We start from the raw sequence: 18,053 nt of genomic DNA, 5'->3' as shown, positions 1-18,053 counted from the left end.
TTCAGGAATAGGGCGCCAAGTGAAAATAGGAATAATCAAGTAGTTAGTCATAAAAGCTAAAATGCATTTTAAAATCATTTCAAAGTTAATTCAATGTTAAAACATTTGAAATGAATATATGATGAGTGTGGGCTAGGCTAAACAAGTACCCAAGCATGCAACTATGACTCATGTCAAATAGAAATCAGTTAAGATAGGTACTTAATAGGCTCAAATAGGTTAGGCAAATCCATAACCACATGACTAAGCATTAATAAGTATAAAAAAAAAACCCAGCCATAGTAATGAACTAACAAATATCCCTATGTGCAAAGTTGTCACACCTCGAACCTAATCCTGGATGTAACAGACATTTGATGCTATGGATAACACCGGAAGCACCTTATAAATCAATAAACATATAATCCTTTCTATTAAAAAACCTATCTTAATAAGTCTGAAAATAAGTCTTTAGTAAATTTGATAAAAGAATAATCATACATAGAGATAATTCAACGGAACTCAGATCAATTACTTAGATAATAAACGTGAAAATTGCCCAAGGATTCATACGAGACTCCAACACACTACCCATAATCTGACAACTATCTTTGGAGCTTCTAGGATAATAAATAAATGTCTAAATCATTGGGACGCAACCCGAAAACTAAAACACGAAAAGTAAAGACAAAATGGTGTCCCACGAACAATAATGTGGGCTCATCGAATAGTCTCAAAAGCTGCAAGTTCTCCTAAGTTGTAGGCGTATCACAAACTTGCTCTTCTACGTTACCTAACACACCATAAAAAATAACAATGATATACCTGAGTACTGAGTACTCAGTGAGTGTCTCCGGGACAATAAATAATAAACAACAAAATGATATAATATAAGGCAGTGAAACAATTTTAGTAAAGCAGTTCGAAATCTAGAGATAAAATGGTTCACCAAGCTTAGAGAAACCATTATTAGAAACCATTAAGAGAGAGTTAAATCACTTTCAATCCATTATGCCATTTATCAAGATTAAGTACTCCATTTATGAACTTAAGATCAACATCAAGTCACTCACGAACAATAACAATAATGCCAATATAGGTCAAGTCAATGAAATGAAGGGATGACCATTAAGGTACCATAAAACCGCATAGAAGCACCTCATCGGGGTTGTCACCCTCGATGGCGTGCTTCCTCCCGAATAACTAGGCAAAATGACATCAGAGTTATGAACCCTCGATGGCCACTCTTCCTCCCAATGGCTAAGTAAACCACACTAGGATCCATAGTGACCACCCTTCCTCTTGAGTAGCTAGGCTAAGCAAAAACAATAGAACCAAGGCAAAATAGCCGAATTACAATCATAGCATGGAAGCCGAATCACTCATTATGGATTATGTTTATCATCCCATTAGTAGAGTACATCAAATCATTTATGAGTTTAGCAACTATGTTCAAGTCGATTGAGTCTCAATTTCATCACAATTCGTTCATAGGGCAAAACACATGAAATATTCAAGCTTTCTGAAATCAAGTTTAAGCATCCCTCATGGGGTAATTCATGTTCAAACAATAAGCTTTGTAAATCAGTTTCAATAACCCTTTGATAAGGAAATCATGTATATATATATATATATATATATATATATATATATATATATATATATATATAAACTTATATATATAAGGTTCCATGAGGGTTTTTCCCTCACTCACATGAAACCTTGCAAACAAAGCATTTACTTTAAAGGTTGAAAAGTATGTTCGAAAAGAGACATGCGTCCAAAGAAGGTTTTCAAATGAGACATACCTTAATTCCCGCTATAACATTACCAAACGGATTTCCAAGATTCAACAATAACTCTACAATTGATTTTAGATGAGAAAGATTAGAACATTAATCGTTTCTTGAAGTTTTTCTTGGAATTTCGAAAACTAAGGGTTTTTATGTCTAGAATGTGATATTGAACACTTCATGAATCATTCATGGGTTCTAATCCCATATGATAACCTACACTAGTCTAAATCCTTTCAATAACATCAGAAAATTCAAGGATCATACCTTTTTGAAGGACAACGTTTCCAAATGTCCTCTTCTTCTTCTCTTTCTTGGGTTTTAAGAATCTAGGGTTTTGGAAGATGAACTAGTTAATTCTTGTTAATTTGATATAGCTTAATCATAAGATGATTAGAAACTCACCTTGTCAGGTTTGGAGAAGTTCTAGGGTCATTTATCCTCAAACATTCGGCCAAGAATGAAGTAGGTTTGGAAATTTCAAGAAAATCACGTTCTTAAACAAAATTTTTCCAGAAGAGTATGCTACGATGAGCATGCTATCGCATCTCAAGTTTGCGGCCGCATACGGGCCGCATTCTGGATTAAAATTCTCTCCAAAAAATTTCAAAATTTGGCCAATATGCGACGTTGCATCTTGAGTTTGAGTTGTCGTATTCTGATTTTGCGATCGAATCTTAGCCGGCGCCCCAAATAGGCGTCAGTAAAACGGTCATAACGTTTTACTCACAACTCCGTTTAAGCTCCAATTTATATCATTGGAAAGGTATTTCAAAGATCTAAAACTTCTATTATAGGAAGGTTTCCCAAATTCTTAACATAGTTTCACGAAATTGTCCTAGCAGTCAGATGAACAAAAACATAGACGAGTTTAAGAACTCTTACGAACTTCGCTACTTGGTCTTGATCTTTAAATCAACTATTTCCACCAAAAATGATATTGATAGGATTCCATACGCCTAAAATTTCACATTAATTTTCATTTAATATATTCACACCCTACTCGAATTTTCGGAGTGTCCCATTATCCGCCCCTCAGGATCATTCTTCCTCGAATGAAAGTCATAGCCTAAGATATTCACTAAGTGTCAAGTTGTCTCAAACAAACTCAGTTAATACTTTAACAATAACCATACGGTCCTCACGGTGACTCTTTACAACTAACCCAAACAAGCCTGTATGCATGAAATGAGGGATTTACACTTTCAGCCAAAACCATCACTAGCATTCGACAACCAGAAGATTCAGCGCATACCTGGAATAGGGAACAAGTGAAGGTATCTCTTCTTCATGTACTCCTCCTCTTCCCCAGTCGCTTCTTCAGTATTATGGTTTCTCCACAGGATTTTGACTGATGCTACATATTTTGTTCTCAACCTCCTAACTTGTCAATCTAAGATTTGCACTGGTTCTTCTTCATAAGACAACCCTTCGTTGATTTCAATCTCTTCATGAGTCAAGATATGAGAAGGATCAGGTTTATACAATCTCAACATCGAAATGTGAAACAGAGGATGCACCATGGCAATCTCAGATGGTAACTTCTACTCATAAGACACCTTCTCAATTCTCCTAACAATCTTATAAGGTCCAATGAAACGAGGTCTAAGCTTGCCCTTTCTACCAAACCGCATTACTGCTTTCATCAGCAACACTCTCCAGAATACCTTGTCACCAGCAGAAAACTCTAGCTCACGACGCCTCATGTTCGTGTAAGACTTCTATCGACTCTGAGCTGTCTTGAGTCATTGCACAATGAGGTTCACCTTCTCTATTACTTCGTGAACTGAGTCGGGACCCAATAGATCTACTTCAGTAGGTTCAAACCACCCAATTGGAGATCTACAATGCCTCCCATAAAGTGCTTCATACGGAGTCATCTGGATACTTGCTTGATAACTATTGTTGTGCACGAATTCCGCAAGAGGTAGATGTTCATCCCAATTACCTCCAAAATCAATTGCACAAGCTCATAATATGCCTTCCAGAGTTTGTATATTCCTCTCTGCCTATCAGTCCATCTGAGGATGAAAGGCAGTGCTCAAGTTCACTCGAGTTCCCAAACCTTCTTGGAACGAGGTCCAAAAATGAGCAGTGAATTGAGTACCTCTATCAGATATGATAGATGTCAGAATCCTATGTAATCTAACGATCTCTTTATAATATAACTTGGTGTAATGTGCCGCAGTATCCATTGCCTTCATAGGAAGGAAATGAGCATTGGCGAGTCTATCGACGATCACCCAAATAGACTCAAACTTGGTCTTTATGCAGGGCAAACCCATGTCAAAGTCCATATTAATCATCTCCCACTTCCATTAGGGAATCTCAATGTTTTTAGCCAATCCACCAGGCCTTTGATGTTCGGCCTTCACTTGCAGATAGTTCAAACACTTGGCCACAAAGTTAGAGATATCTACCTTTATGCTCTTCCACCAATAGTGTTGTTTCAAATCCTTATACATCTTGGTGGATCTCGGATGCACAGAATACTTAGAACTATGCGCTTCTACCATCAATTCTTGCCAGAGGCCATCAACATCAGGGACACATAAGCATCCTTACAATCGCAGAACATTTGCATCGGCACCAACGATGAATAAAGTGTACTCACCCTCTCCACTCAATCTCGTAGCTTCACCAGAAGTCCATCTTCATATTGCTTGGACTTAATTATCTCCACAATATCGGATCGTTGTTGCGTAATTCTCATTAACTCCCCATTTTCAATTTCATAGAGTTGGACCCCAAGACTAGGAAGCTACAGAGTTAAGCCAGAACTCACACTTAGAAAATTTTGCATAAAGATTATTCTCCTCAAGCATTGTTAAGGTTATTCTCAAGTGATGTGCATGTTCCTCATGGCTCTTCAAATACACCAGAATATCATCAATAAAGACAATAATGAAATGATCAAGAAAAGGTTTGAACACGCGATTCGTCCGATCCATAAATGCAGCAGGTGCATTATTCAAACCAAAAGACATCACCAAAAATTCAAAGTGTCCATAACAAGTACGAAAAGTTATTTTTGTAATATCCTGTTCCTTTATTTTTAGGTGATGATACCCAGACCTCAAGTCAATCTTTGAAAAGAATTTATCATCCTGAAGTTGGTCGAACAAATCATCTATCCTAGGCAAAAGATACTTATTCTTAATGGTCACCTTATTAAGCTGACGATAATCAACACAGATTCTAAGAGATCCATCCTTCTTTTTGACGAACAGGACCGGAGCACCCCAAAATGAGTACTTGGTCGAATAAAACCTTTATCCAACAAGTCCTTTAATTGATCTTTCAATTCTCGTAGCTCCGACGAAGCCATAAGATATCGTGGAATATAGATCGGTTGAGTATTGGAAATCACATCGATCCCATAATCAATAACTCTATTCGGTGGGATACCCGGTAGATCTTCTGGAAAACACTTTGGGATATTCATTAACTATAGGGACAAACACAAATTCGGGTACTACGGCTTAAGTGTCGTTGATAGTAACCAGATTATAAATACACCCTTTCAAGATCAGCTTACGAGCTTTGAGATAAGAAATTAACCTACCTCGAGGCTTAGCAATTTCACCTTTCCACACAATAATTAGTTCATTAGGAAATTCAAAATGAACTAACTTGTGTCGTTAATCCACATTTGCATAACCCGCGGACAACCAATCCATCTCTATAATAACATCAAAATCTACCATCTCTAGTTCAAATAAGTCATCTATAGTCTCATGACCTTGATTTAAAACTACACAGTTTCTATAAACTCTACAAGAAATAACGAGAACACCAGTAGTGGTATCCACAAAGAAAGGATCTAAAAATAGTCGGGCTCCACCACAAAATCAAGAGCAAAATATGGTGTCACATTAGAGAGATTTGAACCCGGATCAATCAATGAATACACATCAAAAGAGCAAATAGTGATACATGTGACCACAACATCTGAGGCTTCAGCTGCCTCTCTACGGGTACCATAAAGTTGGGCTTGTCCCCTATTAGCGGTGTTAGAAACTGCTTTACCAGTCCCATTACCATGAGCATTAGAAGCATTGTTAGTATTACTGGCAGGCGGATTCCTAGCAGTAATAGGAGTAGATGGATTGGTTCCCTGGCCAGAGGAGTTAGCCATTTCACGCAGCCACTTCCTACACTCTCTCTTGATATGATCCCTTATACTACAATGATGACAAACACAACTCTCCTAACCAGATGAATGTCGACTGTTACCTTTGGAAAATCTATTCTAGTTGTTATTTCTCTGACCCTGTCTACCAGATGGAACACTGGCACTAGAATAAGTGCCAGACTAAGCAGGTGCAGAATACCCTTTCCTCTGCCCCCATTATACGAGCTACTAAAGCCACCTATAGATCGAGCCTTGTTACTTTGTTCCCTTTCTAATTTCTCCTCGCCTTTCCAATTCTTTTGTTGTTCAGTGAACCCAACCAAAGACGAAAATATGCAAGTAGGAGACATAGCAGCAGCAGTACACACAGACTTAATACGTGGTATCAAACTACGCATAAATCGGCTCAAATTGTGCTTTTCAGTTGGAATCATAAACATTGCATACCTTGCCAGGCGAGTAAACTTCAAACTATACTCACAAACAGACATAGTGCCCTGCTCAAGCTTCTCAAACTTAGTATCCATAGAAAACTGCTCTTCATTAGACAAAAATCTCTTCATAAATGCTTCCTCGAACTCAGCCCAAGTAGGAGCTGGAGCATTAGTACCCCTCTTCGCCTCCCATAAATCAAAACAAGCATGAGCAGCATCTTTCAGCAGGTATGCTGTGAATTTCCACGACTTTAGAACCATGGGCACTCATTTCCTGTAGAACTTTAAAAGTCTCATCCATAAAGTATTGAGGATCATCATCTTTCTGCGAACCAAAAAACTTGGGCGGATTCAGCCTCAAAAAGTGCTTAAGTCTTCCTCCACTACCAAGTGTCGGATCCGCACCCCCACATTGCCTATGGGCTGTGACAAGGGTGGTAAGCATCTGGATCTCATTCTGCATCGACCCAATATCAGCTACGCCTCCAGCAGGGGCAGCTGGAGCAGGTGGTGCTGGCGGTGGTGCTTGGTCTCCATTGTTGTTTCCCACCCCAACATTGGTCCCAGCAGTAGTGCAGTTAATGATCCTAGCAGCTCGTCCCCCAGATGATGAATCAGCAGGAGCATCAGTCTCTTAGTTAGTAGCTCCCACACGAGTTAAGTCCATTTCTGCAAGGCACGAATTAACGAAAACATCAGAACAATCCTAGAGACAAGTTCAAGCTCTATAGCACAATCTAGATTCAAGAAGAATGAGAAACACCTATAAATGTCCTGGAAGTCTCTCGATCATGCAGGTGATCAGGATGCACAAGAAAGACTCCACTAGACACAGCTCCACAAACATAAAGAAATCCTAGGACACATATCAACCTAGGATCTGATACAAAGCTTTTCACCCCCTAAACCCAAACATGGGCGTAACAGGCATCCGATGCTATGGATAACACCGGGAAGCACCTTATGAATCAATAAACATCTAATCCTTTCTGTTAAACAATTCTTAATAAGTACGAAATCAAGTCATTAATAAGTTGGATAAAAGAATAATGATACTTAGAGATAATTCAGCGGGAGTCAAATCAAATTCTTAGTTAATAAATGTGGAAAAATGCCCCCAACAAGTCATACGAGACTCCAACACACTACCCACAATCTGACAACTATCTATGGAGCTTCTAGGATAATGAATAAATTTCTAAATCATTGTGATGCAACCCGGAAACTAAAACGCTAAAAGTAAAGATAGAATGGTGCCCCACGAACAATCATGTGAGCTCACCGAATAATCTCGAAAGATGCAAGTTCTCCTAAGTTGTAGGCGTATCACAAACCTGCTATTCTACGTTACCTGACACACCATCAAAAACAATAATGGTATGCCGTAGTACTGGGTACTCAGTGAGTGTCTCCGGGACAATAAATAATGTAAAATAAAATAATATAATACAAGGCAGTGAAAAAATGTAAGTAAAGAAGTTCGAAATCCAGAGATAAAACCGCTCACCAAGATTAGAGAAACCATTAAGAGAGAGTTAAATTGCTTTCAATCCATTATTCCATTTATCAAGATTAAGTCCTCCATTTATGAACTTACGATCAACATCAAGTCAATCACGAACAATAACAATAATACCAATACAGGACAAGTCAATGAAACGAAGGGATGACCATTAAGGTTCCCTAAAACTGCATAGAAGCTCCACATCGGGGTTGTCACCCTAGATGGCTATCCTTCCTCCCGAATAGCATGAAAAAATCATATCGGAATTATGAACCCTCAATGGTCACTCTTCCTCCTGAATGGCTAAGCAAACTACAGTAGGATCCATAGTGACTACCCTTCCTCCCGAGTAGCTACGCCAAACACAAATAATAGATCAAAGGCAAAATAGCTGAATCACAATCATAGCATTGAAGCCAAATCACTCATTATGGATTATGTTCATCATCCCGTTAGTAGGGTACATAAAATCATTTACGAGTTTAGAAATTATGTTCAAGTCTATTGAGTCTCAATTTCAACACAATTCGTTCATAGGGCAAAACACATGAAATATTCAAGCCTTCCGAAATCAAGTTTAAGCATCCCACATGGGGTAATTCATGTTCAAACATCAAGATTTGTAAATAAGTTTCAATAACCCTTTGATAAGGAAATCACGTATACATATATATAAACTTATACACATAAGGTCCCATGAGATCTTGTCCCTCACGCAAAAATGAAACCTTGCAAAGAAAGCATTTCCTTTAAAGATTGAAAAGTATGTTCGAAAAAGAGACATACCTTAATTCCCGCTATAAAGCTACCAAATGGATTTCCATGGTACAATAATCACTCTACAATTGATTTTAGATGAGAAATATTAGAACGTTAATCATTTCTTGAAGTTTTTCTTGGAATTTCGAAAACTAGGGTTTTTGATGTCTAGAACGTGTTCTTGAACATTCATGAATCATTCATGGATTCTAATCCCACAGGATAACCTACACTAGTCTAAATCCTTTCTAGTATAAACCCTTTCAATAACATTATAATAGTCAAGGATCATACCTTTTTGAAGGAATCTCAACGTCTCCACACACCCCTTCATTCTTCTCTTTCTTGGATTTCAAGAATCTAGGGTTTTTGGAAGATGAACTAGTGTTAATTCTTGTTAATTTTATATAGTTTAACCATAACGTTATTCAGAAATCACCTTGTAAGGTTTGGAGAAGTTCTAGGGTCTTTTATCATCAAAAAGTCAGCCAAGAATGAAGTGGGTTTGGAAATTTCAAGAAAATTACGTTCTTAGACAAAATTTTCCCGGTTGAGTATCCCAGGATGAGTATGCGGTCGCTTTTCGAGTTTACGGCCGCATACGGGCCATATTCTAGATGAACAGTCACTCCAAAAACTTTCAAAATTTGGCAGATATGCAACGTCGCATCTTGAGTTTGCGGCGTTGCATTATGAGTTTGCGGTCGCATCTCAGCCGGCACCCCAGACAGGCACAAGTAAAATGGTCTTAACATTTTACTCACAAATTTATATAAAATCCACTTTATATCGTTGGAAAGGTATTTCAAAGGTCTAAAACTTCTATTATAGGAAGTTTTACCATCTAAACGTATTTTTACGAAATTGTCCTACAAACCAGATCAACAAAAATTTTGACGAGTTTAAGAACTCTTACGAATTTCACTACTTGGTCTTGATGTGAAATCAATTATTTCCACCAAAACTCATATTGATAGGACTTCATACGCCTAAAATGTCACATTACTTCTCATTTAATACATTCACACCTAACTCGGATTTACAGAGTGTTAAAAAGTTAGAAAATATAGGCACTAGACAACAATTCACCAGATATGAGTTCAGCATTCTTAAAAGAAGAGTTAAAGCCTATATGTTTGAATAAATCCCATTTGGATCTGAACAACATCGTCAAAGACCTCAAACAAAACATACAGTCTTATTTAGACAACTATTCTATTGCAGGTAGTCCATATCAATCCAAACATACTTAATCATGGAATACAAAATAAAAAAAACTAAATAAATAGTAAATGAGCCATCATATGATTGAAATGAAAATGGATAAGCATAAAGGACTGCTTTGAAACAAAATTAGGCTGAAATCATCTAAGGCAAACAACGGATCCCTTATGCGGGAATGGCTTTGTGTCTTTTTCGGTGTGTACCCAAATGGTTGCGGGTATTTTTGAAAAGAGAGCAAGTAATGCAAGAAAATAAAAAAAAATTGTGTGGCTGAGCATGGAGTGCAGTGATCTTTCAATTCCTGGACGAAAAGCATGACTCTCATGGGAACCCTATCTCGATCGGCTGCGTAAGATAAAGTTCCACTTTCGCTCCGCATGCGTCTGGGTCTGGTTTGATCAGCCTGCTCCTCTCCTTAGCGGCTACTAACCTGCTTCCATCTATTGGGTAACTTTGTGGTTCACCTCTTGGTCCGTTTCTACTTTCACCGTCCTTGAGTGGTTTAGATTTGTACCCTTTAGGTTTCGTGATTTGACCTTCTCATCTCTGCTTAAATCTAAATGACCATCTTGGCCCTGCGTCTTTGCTTTACCACCTCTAACGACCCTTTAGGTCGTTTTGGTTATTTTTGTGTTTTTGCCCATTTTTCCCTTGTAAAATTCCCCCTTGCATGTTTTTGGTATTGTTGTGTAGTGGGTGAGGGTGGCACAGTTCCCGAGGTGGTTAAAACCTCATAAATTGGAATTTTGCTAAGCTGGAAAATCTTTAAGTGTTAGGGTGGTTTTAGGCATCATTAAGGGTAACTATGTCTTTTTGAGAATTTCATCAATTCCATCAGCTCTGAAATATAGATTATAGGCTGGTGGTGTTTTCGGTTCGATTCCCGAAGGTTTCGGGGGCATTTTGGTCAATTGGTTGGAGTATGATTTTTTGGCCATTCGGGGTTGACCTGGTCAACTAGAGCTCGTTTGGGAATATCGAGCGCACGACTGAGTTTATAGCATGTTTTTACATGTGTCTGCATATTTGGTTTGTGTCGGGAAGGTTCAGGGAAAGCCTCGGAATTTCGGGGAATGAGATCCAAAAACCAGATTTTTTGGTTTATGGTGTTGTGCATAGGTGCGAGAAGGTTCCGACCCTACGGACAAGCTCCAATGAGCGGAGGTTCGCAGGAGTGAGATTCAGTGAAATTAGGCAAGGTCCGTCCCTGCGATGATTTTCTCGCAGGAGCGTGTGCGCCCTAGCGAGCTTGGTTCCGCTGGTGCAGAGCCAAGATATTTGTGAGGACTTCGCTGAGGCGAGGAATTGTCTGCTGGAGTGTGTGTGCTGGGGCGAACTTTAGTTAGTAGGAGTGCTAATCGCTGTACAGAATGTGAATATTGTGTTCGTTCCTTATAAACCCCGTTCTAAACCCTAAAGTGTTGAGAGCGTTTTGGAGAAGAATTGGGAGATTTTCAGAGAGAATCAAGTTGGTAAGTCCTCTAATTTCAAATTATGATTATACATGAGATTTATGAAATCCATGCTTAGAATGTTGATTTTAAGAGATAAAATTAGAGAGTTTTGAACCCTAGTTCTTAATTTGGGGATTTTGGAAATTGAACTCGAATTAGTGGATAAAGATGGATGATTCTTAGTATATGAGCCAATTTAGACTTGAAGATTATGATTTTGGGTAAAATTACTATTTTGCCCTTTTGGGTCCAAAATCGTAAATTGGGGCTTGATTTCGAAGTTTTGATTTTATATAGCAATATGGGTACCAAGAGACTCGTGTTCTAACGTATAACTCATATTTTACCAGCTTGGTATCATTTGGAGGTTTTGAAGAAGGTTGAAACTCTCGATGTGTCGTGGCTATACCCCGTCGCGCTTTTACTTTTCAGGCATGTTGAGACCTTGCACTCTTTTTAGAACGTTGTGTTTAGTTATAATGATCCTAAATAAGAGGGTAACGGGGTTACTAAGGGGGTTCCAAAATTTGTGAGGTGACGAGTATTTGTATCGGATACCGGGTTCATGTTTGTGGGTACTTGCGTAATTTCAATTCTATTGTTGGTCTGAATGCCATGCTTTAGGCACTAGCTGATAGACTAGTATGATCCTATGGATTAGTGATTGGGGTTTGATGCCTGCACTTTATGTCTCTTATCATTATTATTTGCATGTCTTGTCTATTCGTGTGCATATCACTCATACATATATCCTCGTTGAATTGAAAAGAAGTAAACATATGAAGCCTTTATGGTATTATGAACATGAGAATGGGTTCCAATGTTTTATACTTGTTGTTGACTTGATACATGCCATATTCATTCATTACATGTGTTCATACATACGATTTGAGGATGTGATGGTGAGTCCTATAGGATCTTATTCTGAACAAGCAATGATGTTGGCACATTATATTGGGTTTTGATCCCGATTGGCTATGAGACAAGTTATTGAGATATGATATGATTGAGGTCGTGATCCGAGGAAACTACCGGAGTAGCGATATTTGGGACTCATGAGCCCCTCATGGGTCACGATTCGTTAATATTCGAATGTGTGTATATCGAGAAGTGGAAGCAAAGGCCTTGCATTGCATTACATACATCCTTCATTTTTGGATTTATGTCGATACTGATATTGATTGCTGATTTCAAATGTTGTTGATTATTCACCACTTATGATTGTTGTCGTGTTCATCACTCCTACATGCATTTCATTATATATATTTTGTGACATCGTGATATGGTTCTAATGGAAACATTGATGGAAATCCAAAGACTTTGCCAGATTTGTGATTATCTTGATGGTAAGATTAATGGAAAGATTGATGAAAATCCGAGGTCTTTGCCAGATTTGTGATTATCTTGATGGAAAGATTAATGATAAAGGTTGTGGAAACAAATGATAAGGAAGTGAACGAAAGAATTCGGCTCTGGCTATGTGCGGAGTGGATAATAATGCATATCATATCATACCATTGATTCTTTGATTGTGATTTACTTGAGTTGTTGTCCGATTTATGCTTAAGTGCAAATTTATGTTATGTGACGGATAGAAGAGTAATATGCTCATAGGATAAATGCGGCACTTGTGGATTAGAAGCTCCCACATAGGCTTATAACTTGTGGTTAATATGTTTTATTCGATTAATATTACTGTGGACTAATGGTGGTTAAGTGTGGCAATGGCAATTCGTAGACTAGTCCTCGTCTCTGTTCTGGAGTAGGTCGATAGACGATGCATGCTGAGTACGCATTGATTTTGTACTCATGCTACACTTGCTGCACCTTTTTATGTACATATTCGGTATTCATGCTAACGGCCTTTGAGGATGCTCAATCGGCCGAGGTGGAGACTGTTTTAGAGAGTCGGGAGGAGCTGCACGCAGATATGTAGCACCAGATTCTCTTCCATTTTTATTTCTGTTTTTTCTATTCAGACAGTGTATTTTGTATTACTTTAGACTTGTATCGAAACTTAGAAGTTCTTGTACTAGTGACACCAGGTTTTTGGAGTCATATTACTTATTCACTTTTTCATGATTATAAAGGCTTAAATTCATATAAGTCGATTCGCATGCCTATTTCCGCGCTTAATACTTATTTACTTGCTTTAAATGAGGTTGTGGATGGCTTATTGACTCGGAGGAGTGAGTGCCTTCATGGCTTCTAACTTGGGTCATGACAAATTGGTATTAGAGCTTTAGGTTCATCAGTCTCACAAAGTACAATAAAATGTCTAGTAGAGCCTTGCGGATCGGTACGGAGATGTATGTACTTATCTTCGAGAGGCTATGGGACACTTAGAAAATTTGATTTTTTTCATTCCTTTACATGATTTGATTCAGTTCAAGGTGCATACTTCATTATTCCAATCTCTCACTGATGGTGAGAACGCGTTCTCAGATTGGTATACGAGCGGTTGAATATGACATCACTTGATTTGGTACGAGATGTTTCACCCTGATAAGGATGCGTGACTAAGTTCAGGCTTTCAAATTTGACTTGAAGACTTGACTAAACAGTGTCATGTTTTAGATTCTCCTATTCAGCGATATCTCTAGAACATGGGAACGATGGTGCAAACGACTTCATGATTGTCATGTTTCAGCGGTTAGTTGCTTGGGAAGTTGAGGGAGTGCATTTACAGAATAGCAAGTGATGGGAAGAGAGTTGTTGATAGTGGGATGGAACAATTAGCGAGATGACCAAGTAATAAGTATTGTGTCTTTGAAAAATACGTTCGAGAGGTTTCAACATAATATAGGGATTTCTTTAGCTATGACCTTTTGGTGGTAAGGTATGAGGAAGTAAGACTTCGTATAGGGATGTGCGTGAGGATTTTCAGTTACTCGACAGGATAGAGGTGTAGTACAGTAATTTGGATGGATCACTCTTAGTTATGGGACGAGCATATGTGGTGGATGTGCTCGTCAAGAAAATAGTTATTGTTGAACTTTAGGACTTGTGGAGATATTTAGGTATAATCTTGTTAGTAAAGATCGTGGTTCCAGGTTTACTTGGTCTACTAGAGGTTTGTTGGTGAAGAGTCTTTTTGATTTATGAGCTAGTTGATTGTATGGGATTTTTTTTTGTGAAGTGAATGCTAAGGGACATGAATTTATCCGTAGTTTTGACTACGTCATGGAATTTCGGGGTGATCGGTTAATAAGCATGAATCTGGCGATGGAAGTATGTGGAGAGTTAACTAGTTGGAAGGAAATTATGAATTTTAGGGATACAACTTTAACTCTTTAGGTTCTACTAGTAGCGGTGGACGTTAGCTTATTTCAGTCATGAGGTATATTTCAGAAAGATTAGTCAAAAGTCAGCGTAACCAGTTAAAGCAAGGGCTACAAATTCATCAAGGGGCTTCGGGCATCTATTTGGGGTCAGTAACCTATGAGTCAAGAGGACAGAGCGGTTTTGACAGTACTCCACTTCGTTGAATAGTCTAGATTGGTTGGAATTATTTGTTTGGAGGAAAAGTTCCTAGAGGATTTTATGTGTGATTTGAGGAAAATATAGGAGCATTCAGTTCTAAGGTTTTAATAAGGTAAGGGGAAATTTTTAGACATTTTAGATTGTGGCTTAATACTATCACCATGTTTGGTTTAGCTATAGTTAGAGATTTGTAGCATTTTGATCTACCCCACGAGTGGTTTGGGTGATTCTTGATTTGTTATGATAAACTGATTTTAATGGAAGTAGGAAGAATAAGACTTAAGGGAAAGGCATATTATGATCGACTTTGGAAGGCTAAGGTTCGTAAAACTTGAGTTTGGATCAGTGCGACCACTTGAAATCATGATCGAGATATGGTATCTTTATGTTAGATCCTTCGAATGAGGCATGGAAGTGATGAGTTTGATTGAGGAAGTCTATGGATGATTTGACGTAGTGCTTGGAAAGTGCCAACAAGGCTTCGTAAGTAAACGATTGATAAGATGTGATTGGTGTCATACTAAGATTGGTAATTTCATGGTATCCTTGAGTGGATGAGCCAGCGTTGATTGATAAGAAAGGATCTTTATGGTTGAAAGTTGGAGCCATAGGCCTTCGTTGAAAGATTCAAGGTGATGATCTAGTTAATGAAAGTGCAAAGAGGAAAATTCGAAGCAATTAGATTCTATGGAGTGTATCGTATTTGGGCGATTGAAATCGATAAACAGTGTGAAGTCATTAGGTATTGTGTACCGGTAACGGTTAATAGCTTGGACAAAGTTTAGTTTTGAGATTGAGATCGACAGCTCAAGGTTAAGAATTTAGGAACAACATATTAGAATAGATCACCTCAAATTTATGAAGAGTGTATGTTTCAGTTCATAAGGGTTTGGAAATAGTTCGGGCGCTCATTGGTGATTTCAGGAAATGGTGCATGTACATTGGGTTAGATGCATCCATTTGATGCCAAGAGGTTTTTGGATATGTTATTCGCAGATTCATGGCTATTATGGTAACTTATACTAGAATGGATATGATGGATTCCGATTGGAATAGGGATAGGATGAGCTTCCAAGCGTTATCGGGACTTATCAAGCGATTTGATGATATTTTGTAGTTGGCAGTTATGCCAAAAGAATTATAATGGTTTATGAGGATTCTTGGTGTTGCTTTAAAAGAGGCACAAGAGAATATGGAAACCTTGGAATGATAATATGGATTTTATAGAATTGGCACTATAAGATAACCATTAGAGTGGTGTGCATAGTATATTATTTGAAGGACTTAGAAGTCATGGATAGTGAGTGTTGACGCCTGTGTTTTCAGCTCATTGATATAAGAGTAAAGGATCTGAAATTTGTGCAGTCGACCTTGAATAGGATCAGCTTTTTGACGGAATTTCTTAGAATCGGCTTAGTACAAGCACGAGTTTCCTTCTGGCCAAGAAGGATCGTGATTTAGATTTGTGGGCTGTGATAGCGTGTTTTTATAAGGATTGTGTTCCCAAGAACACTTTGGAAGTGTGGATGAAGGGTATTGAAATGTAGGTACCTTACGGGTACAGGTTTGGCAATGGGTTGCAAATTTTGTTAAGGAAATGTGCCTCTTTGATGACAATTGTAAAGCAAACAAGACGCATTCAGAGTTATGGTAATAATCAATTATGAGTATTTCTAGTGAAGCCGGTCAAATACATGAAAATTGGATTATTGAACTAAGTTCGAGGAAAATTGAGGGATTGAGTGGTCATTGAGGTCAGTTACTGTCTATTACACTTTGCCTTCGCATACGTTAAAGTTTCATCTTCTGTCGGTTGTCGTATGCTTGTATTAGGAGTCATTTGCGAAATTGTGTAAGAGACTTATGGGTGCATCTCAGAGTTATATATGCCCTTAAACATGTTTGAACAAGATTACCAAGGTTAGACATTAAACGAATCAGAAAGAATGCGTTTAATCGGAAAATCGAAAGAGGGTAATTCCACGATGGGTTTCACGGTCCGTGGAACATTCCACGGCCCTGAAAAGGAGGCAACCACTACCGTGAATTGGTGGCACTAGGGTGGAGCCACTGGAACAATTTCACGGCCACTTTCTCTACCTGTGAAATAATTCATTGTCCGTGAAAGGAACCGTGGAATTGAGGCAGCGGAGATTTTGTTCCTTGATTATAAATTAAAGAGCCACGACTAGGGGATCATTTTTCACCAAAATCAGATCCATAGTGTCTCTACAAGCTCTCTTCACCATCCCTAATAATCCATAAACATCCCAAATCATATCAAGAGAAGATCTAACCCTAAAATCTTGAACTAGCTCATAAAAGGTGTTGGTTCTTGCCTCTAGTTGGTGTTGTGGTGACTAAGTCTTGGAGCAAGTTGAGTGTATGACTAAATATCTTCAAGTAAGGTATGTTCTTCATCTTATTACTTATGTTGAGTAGATTTGGAAGTTTAGTAAGTCTTAAGGTGAAGAGAATCCCGGTAGAGAAATCATAAGGTATTGAGTTGAAGTTGATGGCTATGGATTAATTTTGAAAGGGAGTTTTGGATTGATTTAAGTTTAATTTGAATCTAATCTCTTGGATATGGTATTTTTAATGTTGTCATTGTTGTTCTGGGAGTTGTTTTGGAGTTTGATAGAAGTAGATGACGTAGGGGAAATGCTGCCCGATTTTCGTTAGCTCATCATTTAATTTAGTTTGACCTTATGAGAGTTTCAATGAATTAACCTTAGTATGAATCGTCTTGAATGTAGATTTGAAAGCTCGAGAGGATAGACCTTGAGTGGTTAAGTAGACGACGAGGTATGTTAAGGCTGTCCCTTTCCTTTTTTTTTTTGGCATGATCCTTATGAACAAAACATACACGTAACGTTAATCCATAATGGTTCTACTCTTAGAGTTAGGAATGATCCATTTGATTCATGTTCTATAATTTATCTTCAGAAAGTCTTCCTTCAGATTCAGTATGATCATTAAAGTTACTCATACTCTTGTCATATTTTGCATTGCATTTCATTTATATATATACACAAACCCGCGACTCCTCAGGCATTATATACGCGTATATTATGTATTATATATGTATGTATGGGGTATGGGGGAAGGTGACGGTGTTATATACGCACTACCACTTGATCAGCTGGTCATGTGATGATAACGACGACGATGATGATTATGATGATGCCCATAGAGGCCGATACGATACGATGGGATGCCCACAGAGGCTTGACAGGTGTTACATACGCATATATATATATATATATATATATATATATATATGTATAT

This window comes from Lycium barbarum, chromosome 4, assembly GCF_019175385.1.
Source record: "Lycium barbarum isolate Lr01 chromosome 4, ASM1917538v2, whole genome shotgun sequence".
In the NCBI taxonomy this organism is placed as follows: domain Eukaryota; kingdom Viridiplantae; phylum Streptophyta; class Magnoliopsida; order Solanales; family Solanaceae; genus Lycium; species Lycium barbarum.
The sequence above is the reverse complement of the archived record's forward strand: the minus strand, read 5'-3'. Positions refer to the sequence as shown.